The sequence below is a fragment of the Arachis hypogaea genome, chromosome 16 (genome assembly GCF_003086295.3).
Source record: "Arachis hypogaea cultivar Tifrunner chromosome 16, arahy.Tifrunner.gnm2.J5K5, whole genome shotgun sequence".
Lineage (NCBI taxonomy): Eukaryota > Viridiplantae > Streptophyta > Magnoliopsida > Fabales > Fabaceae > Arachis > Arachis hypogaea.
Window position 1 is genome coordinate 58,461,819 of NC_092051.1, and position 17,066 is coordinate 58,478,884.

Consider the following 17,066-nt stretch of genomic DNA (forward strand, 5'->3'; position numbering starts at 1 on the left):
TTTTCTTTTGCAACTGTTGCTTTCTGTTCTTGGAATTTGAATTGAGATTGAAGAGCTTCATTGATTCTAAGTTTGAGAATCATCTTTTACCTCTCTTCTCAATTGTTCTAAGAATTAGTTTTAGTTTTCTTTCTGTTTTTCATTTTCTTGCGTCAGCAACTTCTACTTTCTGTTTTGAATTTTGGATTGAGAATGAAGGAATTCTGTTTCAAGTCTTGATCTGAAATCCATCTTTGTTCTTCTTCTACATAATTTTGAGAATTGAGGAATTGGAACTAATTTTCATTTGCTATTTCATTTACATTTCTTTTGCAATTTATTTTCTACTTGGACAAGAGTGTAATTGAGATCTAGATCTGCGTTCTAGTCTCATTGCTCCTCTTAGATCTTCAATTTCTCTTTCAGATTTCATAATTGAGCTAAGTTTTCTTTCTTTTTTGTTTCTTCAAGTAATTTTCCATTTCTGTTTAAATCTTCTGCAATTTCACTTCATCTTCTACTTCTCTGATTGATTGCACTTTACATTTTCCTATTAAATTCTGAATTCCAACTCCCAAATCCCTTTAATCTTCAAGCAATTTAAGATTCTCAGTAATTTAGATTCAGTAATTTAGTTTTCTTGCACTTTAAGTTTCAACTATTTACATTTCTTGCAATCTAAGTTTCAGTCATTTACATTACTTGCACTTTAAGTTTCAAGCAATTTAATCTTCTTCACTTTAGTTTTCTGTTAATTTCCCCCTCTCCCTTTTATTTTCATGCAATTTAGCTTCTGTTGATCACAATTCACTCAAATCAACATCTGTTTGCTTAACTAAATTCATCACCTAACTAAAATTGCTCAATCCATCAATCCCTTTGAGATCGACCTCACTCATGTGAGTAATTACTACTTGATGCGACCCGGTACACTTTTCAGTGAGTTTAGGTGTTGGAATCCGATTTCAACCCATCAGTCAACTTGTCTTCAATCAGCCCGAGTCGTACATCTCGACCCAGGGTAAGAACAATTTTCAATACATCAATGATTCATCATTGCACATTCGAGTCCTCGACTCATCTCAACCACTGTCAAATCAAGATGTCCATTCCGAGTCCTCGACTCATCTCAACTACTGTCAAATCAACATTTCCATTCCAAACTCAGCAGTTCATCAGTTCTCATCTCATATATCAGTCATTCTTCACACGCCATCAAACCATCCTCAGTACACCAGAAACCTAAGCTTCTATTTTCTAATTTTTCATAATAATATCCACAAAATCCCTAAGGCCATTTTTCCATGTTTTAATATCCAAAATTAAGCCCAAGAGCCTTAAAATGGTGTCACAAGAGCTTACAATCTTGTTGAGAAGGTGAAATAGTTGAAAACAAAGTTTAAGTTTGAGAAATAGGGCATGTGCGTACACACAGGGGTGTGCGTGCGCATGCCTAGAAGAAGTTTCAAAATGTGAGCATACGCACAAGTGCAAAAATTTTTAGTTCTGTTCGCTCGCACAAGGTGTGCTAGCGCCCTCAACAGACTGCCCTTCCCAAAGTGTGCGTGCGCACAGGTTGTAAATTCTCATTGGTTATGTGCGGGCACACGTTGTGCTAGAGCTCTAACCAGAAGCCATTCCCCTACGTGTGCATACGCACAAGGCTGTGTGTGCGCACAGGTTTAAAATTTCGCAGGGGTGTGCGTGCGCACATATCAGAAATCACAAAATCTGCAACTCTGTAGAATTTCAGATTTTGACATCAAACTTTGAATGATCATAACTTCCTCTACAAAAATCCAAATTTTACAAACTTTATATCGATTTGAAGAGTTTTCAATAAGCTTTCATTTAAAATAAATTTCAACCAATTTTGGAAACTGAGGCATAAGTTATGATCAGACAAAGTTCACCAAAAACTAACTTTTACCAAAAGTTCACAATTTACGAATTTCCCAATTTTCACAACTCAAACAAACCAAAACCAAATAAAATCATTCCAAACTCCATTTATCATCAAAATCTACCCTTTATATCATATTGTACCATTCTCACTAATTTTTCCTTCACATATCGTTATTCTCCATCTCAACATCAAATGTGTAACATTATAATCAATCCTCATTCACATTTCCACCCACATTACCATATATTCAATCTCAACATCACATATATCATTACCATTCACTTTTCAATCCACATAATCATTCATCATCATCATATCATCATCAACCATCATAACTGAACTCAGAATCATCAACCCATCATAAATCATCATACATGATTATTCAACAACTCAACAACCATTTTAATTCAAACGTATCCTATGGGTCACTAAGCTAAGTGTTCCAAGGGTTACCTAAAATTGAAGGTCGATCTCGGATGAGATCTTCTCTACTAGCCAGTGCTGTCGTGTCCGACTTGTTGGAGCCTAAGGGGCAGCTGGATTTGGATAACCGGAGAGTGGTGGTACCTGCAAGAGACTCCGAAGCTTAAGAAAGCACGGGCTTTAAGCAGGTTTTTTGTAGACTTGTGATGAGCAGATAATTTATACGCTTTTTGGCATTGTTTTTAGTATGTTTTTAGTAGGATCTAGTTACTTTTAGGGATGTTTTCATTAGTTTTTATGTTAAATTCACATTTATGGACTTTACTATGAGTTTGTGTATTTTTCTGTGATTTCAGGTATTTTCTGGCTGAAATTGAGGGACTTGAGCAGAAATCAGATTCAGAGATTGAAGAAAGACTGCTGATGTTGTTGGATTCTGACCTCCCTGCACTCAAAGTGGATTTTCTGGAGCTACAGAACTCGCAATGGCGCGCTTCCAATTGCGTTGGAAAGTAGACATCCAGGGCTTTCCAGCAATATATAATACTCCATACTTTGGCCAAGAATAGATGATGTAAACTGGCGTTCAACGCCAGCTTTCTACCCAAATCTGGCGTCCAGCGCTAGAAAAGGAGCCAAAACCAGAGTTGAACGCCCAAACTGGCACAAAAGCTGGCGTTCAACTCCAAGGAGGACACTACACGTGTAACACTCAAAGCCCAGCCCAAACACACACCAAGTGGGCCCAGGAAGTGGATTTATGCATCAATTACTTACTCATGTAAACCCTAGTGACTAGTTTATTATAAATAGGACCTTTTACTATTGTATTAGGCATCTTTGGATTACCTTATGATCCTTTGATCACGTTTTAGGGGGCTGGCCATCTCGGCCATGCCTGGACCTTCACTTATGCATTTTTAACGGTAGAGTTTCTACACTCCATAGATTAAGGTGTGGAGCTCTGCTGTTCCTCAAAGATTAATGCAAAGTACTACTGTTTTCTATTCAATTCTTCTTATTTCGCTTCTAAGATATCCATTCGCACCCAAGAACGTGATGAAGGTGATGATTATGTGTGACGCTCATCATCCTTCTCCCTTATGAACGCGTGCCTGACAAACACTTCTGTTCTACATGAAATAAGCTAGAATGAGTATCTCTTAAATCTCCTAACCAGAATCTTCGTGGCGTAAGCTAGAATGATGGCGGCATTCAAGAGAATCCGGAAGGTCTAAACCTTGTCTGTGGTATTCCGAGTAGGATTCAATGATTGAATGACTGTGATGAGCTCCTAACTCGCGATTGCAGGGCGTTAGTGACAGACGCAAAAGGATAGTAAATCCTATTCCAGCATGATCGAGAACTGACAGATGAATAGCCGTGCCGTGACAGGGTGCGTGAGCATATTATTCACTGAGAGGATAAGATGAAGCCATTGACAAGGGTGATGCCTCCAGACGATTAGCCGTGCCGTGACAGGGCATTGGATCATTTTCCCGAGAGATGACCGAAAGTAGCCATTGACAGTGGTGATGTATCACATAAAGCCAGCCATGGAAAGGAGTAAGACTGATTGGATGAAGATAGCAGGAAAGCAGAGGTTCAGAGGAACGAAAAGCATCTCCGTTCGCTTATCTGAAATTCCTACCAATGAATTACATAAGTATTTCTATCCCTTCTTTTATTTATTATTCGAAAACACCATTATCACTTTATATCTGCCTGACTGAGATTTACAAGGTGACCATAGCTTGCTTCATACCAACAATCTCCGTGGGATTCGACCCTTACTCACGTAAGGTATTACTTGGACGACCCAGTGCACTTGCTGGTTAGTTGTATCGAAGTTGTGAACCATGGTATTGGCACCATGTTCTTGGCGCCATTGCCAGGGAAAGAAAGAGCCATGAATTTTACATAAATAAAGTGTAATCACGATTACGCATACCAAGTTGCTCACGTTGCCAGGGATTGTTTGAGCCTGGACATCACAATTTCGTGCACCAAGTTTTTGGCGCCGTTGCCGGGGATTGTTTGAGTTTGGACAACTGACGGTTCATCTTGTTGCTCAGATTAGGTAATTTTCTTTTTGTTTTGTTTTCAAAAATTTTTCAAAAATCTTTCAAAAATTTTTCCTTTGTTTTCGAAAGAAAAAAATTAATTAAAAATATTTTCAAAAATATACTTTTCTTCAGGATTTTTAAGAATGAATTCTAGTGTTTCATGAAACATGTTGAATCCTATCTGGCTGTAAAGCCATACCCAAACTGCTTTGGGATTGGTATTCAACTAATCACTCCAGTCCATGTAATTATATACTAAAGCTTGGCTGGCTATTAAGCCATGCCTGACCCTTTGATTGGAGCTTTAGAGCATAAGATTCCTGGAATTCATATTAAAAATTTTGGAATCCTTATTTTTCTTTTTCAAAACAATTTTTCGAAAAATATAAAATAAAAATCCAAAAAAATTTAGAAAATCACAAAAATCAAAAAAATATTTCATGTTTCTTGTTTGAGTCTTGAGTCATGTTATAAGTTTGGTGTCAATTGCATATGCATCTTGCATTTTTCGAAAATTTCATGCATTCATAGCGTTCTTCATGATCTTCAAGTTGTTCTTGGTAAGTCTTCTTGTTTGATCTTGATGATTTTTTGTTTTGTGTCTTTTCATGTTTATCATATGCATTCTTGAATTCTTAGTGCCTAAGCATTAAAGAATTCTAAGTTTGGTGTCTTGCATGTTTTCTTTGCATAAAAAAATTTTTCAAAAATATGTTCTTGATGCTCATCATGACATTCATAGTGTTCTTGGTGTTCATCTTGACATTCATAGCATTCTTGCATGCATTCATTGTTTTGATCTAAAAATTTCATGCATTGCATAATTTTCATGTTTTTCATAAAAATTTCAAAAATAAAAAAATATATCTTTCCCTTTTTCTCCCATCAAATTCGAAAATTTGAGTTGACTTTTTCAAAAAATTTTAAAATCAAATTGTTTCTCATGAGTCAAATCAAATTTTCAATTTGAAAATCTTATCTTTTTCAAAATCTTTTTCAAAAATCAAATCTTTTTCAAAATTCTTAGTTATTTTCGAAAATTCCAAAACTATTTTTCAAAAATCCTTTTCTTATTTTTATACCAAATTTTCGAAAATAACATAAGCAATTAATGTTTTGATTCAAAAATTTCAAGTTTGTTACTTGCTTGTTAAGAAAGATTCAAACTTTAAGTTCTAGAATCATATCTTGTGATTTCTTATGAATCAAGTCATTAATTGAGATTTTAAAAATCAAATCTTTTTCAAAACTAATTTCAATCATATCTTTTCAAAAATATCTTCTTATCTTATCTTGTTCAAAAATATCTTTTCAAAATATCTTTTCTAACTTCCTAACTTCTTATCTTTTCAAAATTTGTTTCAACTAACTAACTAACTTTTTGTTTGTTTCTTAACTTTTTCAAAACTACCTAACTAACTCTCTCTCTCTAATTTTCGAAAATATCTTCCCTCTTTTTCAAAAATTTCTTTTTTATTAACTAATTATTTTTATTTTTTATTTTTGATTTCAAAAAAAAAAATTTTTTTTCGAAAATTACTAACATTTTTCAAAAACTATTTTTGAAAATCACTAACTCTTTTTCAAAAATATTTTTCGAAAATTCTCCCCCTCTTCTTCTACTCACACAGGGATCCCTATACTATGGTATAAAGGATCCATATTATTATTATTATTTTTTCTGTGCCCTCTTCTTTGTCATATGAGCAGGAGCAAGGACAAGAATATTCTTGTTGAAGCAGATCCGGAACCTGAAAGGACTCTGAAGAGAAAATTAAGAGAAGCTAAATTACAACAATCCAGAAATAACCTTTCAGAAATTTTCGAATAGGAAGAGGAGATGGCAGCCGAAAATAATAATAATGTAAGGAAGATGCTTGGTGACTTTACTGCACCTAATTCCAATTTACATGGAAGAAGCATCTCCATTCCTGCCATTGGAGCAAACAACTTTGAGCTGAAACCTCAATTAGTTTCTCTAATGCAGCAGAACTGCAAGTTTCATGGACTTCCATCTGAAGATCCTTTTCAGTTCTTAACTGAATTCTTGCAGATATGTGATACTGTAAAGACTAATGGAGTAGATCCTGAAGTCTACAGGCTCATGCTTTTCCCTTTTGCTATAAGAGACAGAGCTAGATTATGGTTGGATTCTCAACCCAAAGACAGCCTGAACTCTTGGGATAAGCTGGTCACGGCTTTCTTAGCCAAGTACTTTCCTCCTCAAAAGCTGAGCAAGCTTAGAGCTGATGTTCAAACCTTCAGACAGAAAGAAGGTGAATCCCTCTATGAAGCTTGGGAAAGATACAAACAGTTGACCAAAAAGTGTCCTTCTGACATGCTTTCAGAATGGACCATCCTGGATATATTCTATGATGGTTTATCTGAGCTATCAAAAATGTCATTGGACACTTCTGCAGGTGGATCCATTCACCTAAAGAAAACGCCTGCAGAAGCTCAAGAACTCATTGACATGGTTGCTAATAACCAGTTCATGTACACTTCTGAAAGGAATCCTGTGAGTAATGGGACACCTATGAAGAAGGGAGTTCTTGAAGTTGATACTCTGAATGCCATATTGGCTCAGAATAAAATATTGACTCAGCAAGTCAATATGATCTCTCAGAGTCTGCATGGAATGCAAGCTGCATCCAACAGTACTCAAGAGGCTTCTTATGCAGAAGAAGCTTATGATCCTGAGAACCCTGCAATAGCAGAGGTAAATTACTTAGGTGAACCTTATGGAAACACCTATAACTCATCATGGAGAAATCACCCCAATTTCTCATGGAAGGATCAAAAGCCTCAACAAGGCTTTAATAATGGTGGAAGAAACAGGTTTAACAATAATAAACCTTTTCCATCATCCACTCAGCAACAGACAGAGAACTCTGAACAAAATGCTTCTAATTTAGCAAATCTAGTCTCTGATCTATCTAAGGCCACTGTGAGTTTCATGAATGAAATCAGGTCTTCCATTAGAAATTTGGAAGCACAAGTGGGCCAGCTGAGTAAAAGGATCACTGAAATCCCTCCAAGTACTCTCCCAAGCAATACAGAAGAGAATCCAAAGGGAGAGTGCAAGGCCATTGACATAAGCATCATGGCCGAACCTATGAGGAGAGGAGAGGACGTGAATCCCAAGGAGGAAGACCTCCTGGGACGTCCAGTGACCAATAAGGAGCTTCCCTCTAAGGAACTAAAGGACTCTGAGGCTCATCTAGAGACCATAGAGATTCCATTAAACCTCCTTATGCCCTTCATGAGCTCTGATGAGTATTCCTCTTCTGAAGAGAATGAGGATGTTACTGAAGAGCAACCTGCCAAGTTTCTTGGTGCAATCATGAAGCTGAATGCCAAATTATTTGGTATTGAGATTTGGGAAGAAGAACCTCCCCTGTTCACCAATGAACTAAGTGATCTGGATCAACTGACATTGCCTCAGAAGAGACAGGATCCTGGAAAGTTCATAATACCTTGTACCATAGGCACCATGATCTTTAAGGCTCTGTGTGACCTTGGTTCAGGAATAAACCTCATGCCCCTCTCTGTAATAGAGAAACTGGGAATCTATGGGGTGCAAGCTGCTAAAATCTCATTAGAGATGGCAGACAGTTCAAGAAAATAGGCTTATGGACAAGTAGAGGACGTGTTAGTAAAGGTTGAAGGCCTTTACATCCCTGCTAATTTCATAGTCCTGGATACTGGAAAGGAAGAGGATGAATCCATCATCCTAGGAAGACCTTTCCTAGCCACAGCAAGAGCTGTGATTGATGTTGACAGAGGTGAATTAGTCCTTCAATGGAATGAGGACTCCCTTGTGTTTAAAACTCAAGGATCTCCCTCTGCAACCATGAAGACGAAGCATAAAAAGCTTCTCTCAAAACAGAGTCAACCAGAGCCCCCACAGTCAATCTCTAAGTTTGGTGTTGGGAGGCCACAACCAAACTCTAAGTTTGGTGTTGAACTCCCATATCCAAACTCTAAGTTTGGTGTTGGAGAGTCTCAACAATGCTCTGAACATCTGTGAGGCTCCATGAGAGCCCACTGTCAAGCTACTGACATTAAAGAAGCGCTTGTTGGGAGGCAATCCAATATTTATTTATCTAATTTTGTTTTTGTTTTTCATGTTTTAATAGGTTCATGATCATGTGGAGTCACAAAATAAAGAGAAAAATTGAAAACGGAATCAAAAACAGCAGAAGAAAAATCACACCCTGGAGGAAGCATCTGCCTGGCGTTCAACGCCAGAACAGAGCATGGTTCTGGCGCTGAACGCCCAAAATGGGCAGCATCCTGGCGCTGAACACCCAGAACAAGCATGGTTCTGGCGTTCAATGCCAGAAATGGCAGCAAATGGGCGTTGAACGCCCAAAATGGGCACCAACCTGGCTCTGAACGCCCAGAGTTGTGTGCAAGGGCATTTTGCATGCCTAAATTGGTGCAGGGATGTAAATGCCTCGACACCTCAAGATCTGTGGACCCCACAGGATCATCTCAGGATCTGTGGACCCCACAGGATCCCCACCTACCTCATCATCTCTCTTTCTATTCATGATCATCCCTTCTGTTTTCCATTTACCACTCACATCCATACACCTACTACCTTCAAAATTCAACATCTCTCTCCCACCCAATCCCACCCATATGGCCGAATACACACTCCCATCCATCTCCTCCATATCTTCTTCTTATTCTTCTATTCTTTCTTCTTTTGCTCGAGGGCGAGCAACATTCTAAGTTTGGTGTGGTAAAAGCATAGCTTTTTTGTTTTTTCCATAACCATTGATGGCACCTAAGGCCAGAAAAACCTCTAGAAAGAGGAAAGGGAAGACAAAAGCTTCCATCAAGGGCTTATAGCTCAGTGGTAGAACATTTGACTGTAAATCAAGAGATCCCTGAGATACCTCAGGGGAGACATTTTCTTCCACACAATTATTGGAAGCAACTAAGGGTGGAACATCAAGAGCACTCCATCATCCTTCATGAAATTAGAGAAGATCAAAAAGTAATGAGGGAGGAGCAACAAAGACAAGGAAGAGACATAGAAGAGCTCAAGGACATCATTGGTTCCTCAAGAAGGAAACGCCACCATCACTAAGGTGGATTCATTCCTTGTTCTTGTTTATTCTGTTTTTCGTTTTCTATGTGATGTGCTTATCTATGTTTGTGTTTTCATTACATGATCATTAATAGTTAGTAACTATGCCTTAAAGTTATAAATGTCCTATGAATCCATCACCTCTCTTAAATGAAAAATGTTTTAATTCAAAAGAACAAGAAGTACATGAGTTTCGAATTTATCCTTGAACTTAGCTTAATTATATTGATGTGGTGACAATGCTTCTTGTTTTCTGAATGTATGCTTGAACAGTGCATATGTCTTTTGAAGTTGTTGTTTAAGAATGTTAAATATGTTGGCTCTTGAAAGAATGATGACTAGGAGACATGTTATTTGATAATCTGAAAAATCATAAAAATGATTCTTGAAGCAAGAAAAAGCAGCAAAGAACAAAGCTTGCAGAAAAAAAAAGGGCGAAAAAAAAATAGAAAGAAAAAGAAAAAGCAAGCAGAAAAAGCCAAAAGCTCTTAAAACCAAAAGGCAAGAGCAAAAAGCCAATAACCCTTAAAACCAAAAGGCAAGGGCAAATAAAAAGGATCCCAAGGCTTTGAGCATCAGTGGATAGGAGGGCCTAAAGGAATAAAATCCTGGTCTAAGCGGCTAAACCAAGCTGTCCCTAACCATGTGCTTGTGGCGTGTAGGTGTCAAGTGAAAACTTGAGACTGAGCGGTTAAAGTCAAGGTCCAAAGCAAAAAAAGAGTGTGCTTAAGAACCCTGGACACCTCTAATTGGGGACTTTAGCAAAGCTGAGTCACAATCTGAAAAGGTTCACCCAATTATGTGTCTGTGGCATTTATGTATCCGGTGGTAATACTGGAAAACAAAGTGCTTAGGGACACGGCCAAGACTCATAAAGAAGCTGTGTTCAAGAATCATCATACTGAACTAGGAGAATCAATAACACTATCTGAACTCTGAGTTCCTATAGATGCCAATCATTCTGAACCTCAATGGATAAAGTGAGATGCCAAAACTATTCAAGAGGCAAAAAGCTATAAGTCCCGCTCATATGATTGCAGCTATGTTTCATTGATAGTTTGGAATTTATAGTATATTCTCTTCTTTTTATCCTATTTGATTTTCAGTTGCTTGGGGACAAGCAACAATTTAAGTTTGGTGTTGTGATGAGCGGATAATTTATACGCTTTTTGGCATTGTTTTTAGTATGTTTTTAGTAGGATCTAGTTACTTTTAGGGATGTTTTCATTAGTTTTTATGTTAAATTCACATTTATGGACTTTACTATGAGTTTGTGTGTTTTTCTGTGATTTCAGGTATTTTCTGGCTGAAATTGAGGGACTTGAGCAGAAATCAGATTCAGAGGTTGAAGAAAGACTGCTGATGTTGTTGGATTCTGACCTCCCTGCACTCAAAGTGGATTTTCTAGAGCTACAAAACTCGAAATGGCGCGCTTCCAATTGCTTTGGAAAGTAGACATCCAGGGCTTTCCAGCAATATATAATACTCCATACTTTGGCCAAGAATAGATGACGTAAACTGGCGTTCAACGCCAGCTTTCTACCCAAATCTGGCGTCCAGCGCCAGAAAAGGAGCCAAAACCAGAGTTGAACGCCCAAACTGGCACAAAAGCTGGCGTTCAACTCCAAGGAGGACCTCTACACGTGTAACACTCAAATCCCAGCCCAAACACACACCAAGTGGGCCCAGGAAGTGGATTTATGCATCAATTACTTACTCATGTAAACCCTAGTGACTAGTTTATTATAAATAGGACCTTTTACTATTGTATTAGGCATCTTTGGATTACCTTATGATCCTTTGATCACGTTTTAGGGGGCTGGCCATCTCGGCCATGCCTGGACCTTCACTTATGCATTTTTAACGGTAGAGTTTCTACACTCCATAGATTAAGGTGTGGAGCTCTGCTGTTCCTCAAAGATTAATGCAAAGTACTACTGTTTTCTATTCAATTCTTCTTATTTCGCTTCTAAGATATCCATTCGCACCCAAGAACGTGATGAAGGTGATGATTATGTGTGACGCTCATCATCCTTCTCCCTTATGAACGCGTGCCTGACAAACACTTCTGTTCTACATGAAATTAGCTAGAATGAGTATCTCTTAGATCTCCTAACCAGAATCTTCGTGGCGTAAGCTAGAATGATGGCGGCATTCAAGAGAATCCGGAAGGTCTAAACCTTGTCTGTGGTATTCCGAGTAGGATTCAATGATTGAATGACTGTGACGAGCTCCTAACTCGCGATTGCAGGGCGTTAGTGACAGACGCAAAAGGATAGTAAATCCTATTCCAGCATGATCGAGAACCGACAGATGAATAGCCGTGCCGTGACAGGGTGCGTGAGCATATTATTCACTGAGAGGATAAGATGAAGCCATTGACAAGGGTGATGCCTCCAGACGATTAGCCGTGCCGTGACAGGGCATTGGATCATTTTCCTGAGAGATGACCGAAAGTAGCCATTGACAGTGGTGATGTATCACATAAAGCCAGCCATGGAAAGGAGTAAGACTGATTGGATGAAGATAGCAGGAAAGCAGAGGTTCAGAGGAACGAAAAGCATCTCCGTTCGCTTATCTGAAATTCCTACCAATGAATTACATAAGTATTTCTATCCCTTCTTTTATTTATTATTCGAAAACACCATTATCACTTTATATCTGCCTGACTGAGATTTACAAGGTGACCATAGCTTGTTTCATACCAACAATCTCCGTGGGATTCGACCCTTACTCACGTAAGGTATTACTTGGACGACCCAGTGCACTTGCTGGTTAGTTGTATCGAAGTTGTGAACCATGGTATTGGAACCATGTTCTTGGCGCCATTGCCAGGGAAAGAAAGAGCCATGAATTTTACATAAATAAAGTGTAATCACGATTATGCGTACCAAGTTGCTCACGTTGCCAGGGATTGTTTGAGCCTGGACATCACAATTTCGTGCACCAACTTGGAATATATGTTATACCTGGGTGCTCCAGTGTATTTATAGTAGTGTTGAGTGACCTTCGTTGAGATGAGTTAGTTATCTTATCTTATCTTGTGTGAGGTCACCTATCTTCTAGCCAGTCGCCTTTGGAGGGTGGGCTATAATCCTTTGCTTTGGGCCTGCTTGGGCCTCTATGGTAATTTGGCCGAGCTCTTTAGGAAGAGGTCGGTAGCGAGCCAACCTTATAAGAGGTCGGTCGTTCTTTCTTTGTCCAACTCGGATCGTATAGATCGACCTAGGGTATGAACAGTGCCCCTGCTTGAGCTCATAGCTTTCCATGAGACCGTGCTTTCTGAGCTTCGATCTCTTTGAGAAAGTCATGCTCAAGCATTTTGGTCCAATCTGTTCTTCTGTTTGCGAGTTTTTATGTTGTTTTTGAATGTGAAGCGTGTTTTGCTTCCACTCCTTTATTGCCGTGTTTGTTTCTTGAAGGGGTTACTTTCTTGGGAATACGCACGCGCCTTTATTGCCTATTGAATGGGATTTCATTTTGTTTTGCCGTTTCTTTTCCCTCTTTTGTTTGAAATAAGAGAAGAGGTTTTTGCTCTTAGTTTCAGTTTCCTTCTGCCTTCTGTTTCGTTTCGATCTTGTCCCTGAGCTCGTTTCTTTTTTGAAGTTTACTCTTGGATCGTTCGTGCGTTTCTTTTGCTCCAGGAAAAAAGCTTCCTTTCCTTTATCCTCTGTTTGCCCCAGCGTCCAAGATCATTCCTCTCTTGGATTTTTGGAGTTTTCATTCATCTTTGGTGAAGATTGTTCATGGCTTACTACTTGCTCATTTATCTTCTTCCGCAGGTTGGTGCTTTCGCTTCACGCCTTTTTTGCTTTACGCGTTTTGATCATCGTGCTTCTCTGTACTTTACTGTTGCATGCTTTTTTTGTGCAAAGTTTTGATCTTCCTGGTCTTTTTGAGAGCTTTCTGGTGATTACATTTCTTCAAAGTCGCGATCTTTTAGTCTTCATTGCTTGGTTTGGGGGAATGTAGACGCTTTAGGTGAATGATGCCAAGGCATCATAGGCTAGTTTCACTAGCATTTTTCTGTTAGTTTTAGTTGTTTTATGCATTTTCTTGAGCTTAAAGTAACCAAAAATGGTTAAATGAAGAACAAAGCAATGAACCATCCAAACAATATGATTTTGATGCAAATTCCATGAGTTTTAGCTATATTACTTAAATGCTATGAATGAAAGATTTCTCATGAAATTTTGCAAGACTTTGATGCAATTGTTTGGATGATTTCAGGGAAGAAGAGGCTAAGCAAGGAAGCAACAAAATCAATAAAGGAAGCTTGAACATCACATGTGGAGTTTAAGTTCCAGTTTAAGCCTAAACTGGAGCTTAAACGCCAAAATCATGAAGGATAAGAAATGCTGGGATTGAAGTTTAACCTCCAGTTTGACCTCAAACTGGAGGTTAAACGCCAGAATGATAAGCCTCACTAAAGAAGCATTCCACGTTTAACCTCCAGTTTGACCTCAAACTGGAGGTTAAACGCCAGAATGAGTATGCCACCCAGGGAGGAGTTCCACGTTTAACCTCCAGTTTGACCTCAAACTGGAGGTTAAACGCCAGAACCAGGAAGAGTACCAGGGAGCCATTCCACGTTTAAGCTCCAGTTTGACTCAAACTGGAGCTTAAACGTTCGAACCAGGTTGCTCTCCATCCACGTTTAACCTCCAGTTGAAACTGGAGTTAACGTGTTCGACACCTCCAGGGCCACCATTCTAAGCTTCCACGTTTAACCTCCAGTTTGACCTCAAACTGGAGGTTAAACGTGTTCGACCTCCAGTATGCCTCCACCCTTTTCCACGTTTAACCTCCAGTTTGACCTCAAACTGGAGGTTAAACGTGTTCGACCTCCAGGGCTGCCCTTCCTATCTCCACGTTTAAGCTTCAGTTTAACCTTAAACTGAAGCTTAAACGTGTTCGACTACATGACTCTCCAGGGCTACCTTCTTCCATTTCCACGTTTAAGCTTCAGTTTAACCTTAACTGAAGCTTAAACGTGCTTCTACAAATGGCCTCACTGGAAGTGTCTGGCGTTTAAGTTGCAGTTTAAGCTTAAACTACAACTTAAACGCCACTCTTGGAAAAGGTTTCTGGGCCAAAAATATTGTGATTTAAGTTAGTCTTTGAGCACAAAGATTAACTTAAACTTACTTTGGTATGAAACCCAATTGAATATCATGGTTTATGGGATTGGGCCTGAAGGATTGATGAGTTTGAAATCTCAATTTATTGAGTCATGTGTCATTATTTGATTATCACTAAGTTGGCTCAATAAATGTTACAGGATTTGGATCAACAACCTCATCAAGATTATGGATCATAAACCCAAGGCAAAAGGAAAGCAAGGAGAGGCCTCAAAGCCCAAGAAGCACAACTGAAGCTCAATATAGAAAGTGTATAAATAGGATAGAAGTTAAGTTAGAGGGACTTTTACTTTCACTTTTAGCTAGTTTTCCTTTTCTTTGTATTGAATTCAGAGCTATGATTCACTAAACCCCCTTTCATTGGGTTAGGGAGCTCTATTGTAATTCAATGAATCAATAATAGTTTATCTTCTTCTTCAATCTTTTCTCTTGAATTTTGTTAGAAAGCTTCTCGATCTAATTCCATTGAGTAGTTGTCTTGGGAAAGAAACTACTCATACTTGGAATCCTTCGGAGCCTTGGGAAAGGAATGGAGGATTCATGCTAGAGAAGCTTTCTCACAGTGGATTGGATTGGGGTTTGGATGGATATTGTGACATGTAATCCTACCAAATTGTGGTTCATGAAATTGTGTGGTATAATCAGTGATCAAGCATCATCTCTTCTTATGAACATTTAAACCAAGGGATTGGGAATTTGTTTGTTTTTAGAGAGCATTGGTGAGCCAAGGAATTGGGATCCAATCATATAAGATTGCCAAGCAAAATTCAATGAATGCATTGGTTGAGGAAGAGATATACATGTTTTGATTCGGAGATTTCAATATCTCCTAAACCCAATGAATTCCCCATTTCTGATTTCCACTTTCTCTTTACATTCAGCAATTCAATTCTTGCAATCACCCCCATTCCCTTTTAATTTCAGCAATTTACATTCTGCTCTTTAATTCATGCAATTTAAGATTCAGCCATTTAATTTCTTGTCATTTACTTTTCCCGCCAATTTTACATTCCGCAATCTCATCTCAATCTTGATTCCGCTCAACTAGAACACACTTCTAATCCGAATTGCTCAATCAACCAATCCTTGTGGGATTCGACCTCACTCTATTGTGAGTTTTTACTTGACGACGATAACCGGTGCACTTGCCGGAAGGAATTTTGCCGATCGTGCAATTTCCTAAATCGTAGCATAACTAGTTATGCGCATCAAGTTTATGGCGCCGTTGCCGGGGATTGGTTTTCGATTGACAATTCTCAAATTGGAAGCTAACTAGATTGAGCAATTTTCTCTTGCTTTGTTAATTCTGTTCTAGATACTTGTTGAATTTTAATTTCTGCACTTGGTTACATGCTTTCCTTCTTTATGCCTTTAAATTCATGCAACTAACTCACTGACTCACTAACTGTTTGAATTAATTCCTCAATTGAGTAACCATACTCTTCCAGTAACCAAGAGTATTTCACTTGTTTGTGTTTGAGCTGTGTTCTTGTATGACAGGTAGGAGAGGAGAGACATCAACTCCTCCATATACCGAACCAGAGAGGACCCTTCATAGACTTAGAAGGGAAGCAAGAGGGAAGAGAGTAGTGGGAGAAGAGGAATCTGAAGGAGAATCTGAGGACAATTTTGAGGAAGCTTTAGATCTCAACATGGATAGAGAAGTTCACAACCATGAGAGAGCTGATGGAAACGATGCCATCCCTGAGAGGAGGGTTCTTAGTTCATACATAAACCCAACCTCTGGGAATTGTGGTAGTAGCATCCAGAAACCACCCATTCAGGCCAACAATTTTGAGCTCAAGCCACAGCTAATATCACTTGTGGAAAATCATTGTTCCTTTGGAGGAAGTGCTAATGAAGACCCAAACCAACATCTCACAAAATTCCTGAGAATTTGTGACACTGTGAAGTCCAATGGAGTCCAGGAAGATGCCTATAAACTGCTTTTGTTCCCATTTTCACTTAGGGACAAAGCAGCTAAGTGGCTGGAATCATTCCCAAGGGGGAGTCTAACAACATGGGATGAGGTGGAAAGCAAGTTTCTGGCACGTTTCTACCCTCCACAAAAGGTCAATAGGCTTCGATCTGAGGTTCAGACTTTTAGACAACAAGATGGTGAAACTCTCTACGAGGCATGGGAGAGATTCAAGGACTTGACAAGGAAATGCCCACCAAACATGTTCCATGATTGGGTGCAACTGCACATCTTCTATGATGGGCTCTCTTATGAATCAAGGAAGGCTGTAGACCATTCATCAGGAGGTTCATTGAACAGGAAAAAGACTGTGGAAGAAGCCATTGAAGTGATCGAGACAGTGGCTGAGAATGAGTACTACTATGCATCAGAAAGGCACAACACTAAGGGAGTCATGGAGCTGAACCATGTTGATACAATTCTAGCCCAAAACAAGGTGTTTGCCAAGCAACTAGCAGAGCTTACCAGGCAA

The 17,066-nt window shown here is 38.9% G+C and overlaps 2 non-coding genes across 2 annotated transcripts; both read right to left on the reverse strand.

Moving 5' to 3' along the window:
• Positions 1-6,610: 6,610 nt before the first annotated feature.
• On the reverse strand, positions 6,611-6,718 carry LOC112760930 (small nucleolar RNA R71). The gene has a single exon (XR_003181344.1). It is a non-coding gene; the product is annotated as a small nucleolar RNA R71 (small nucleolar RNA).
• A 9,976-nt stretch (positions 6,719-16,694) lies between these two features.
• LOC112760020 (small nucleolar RNA R71) lies at positions 16,695-16,798 on the reverse strand. Its single transcript, XR_003180479.1, has one exon. It is a non-coding gene; the product is annotated as a small nucleolar RNA R71 (small nucleolar RNA).
• Positions 16,799-17,066: the final 268 nt, after the last annotated feature.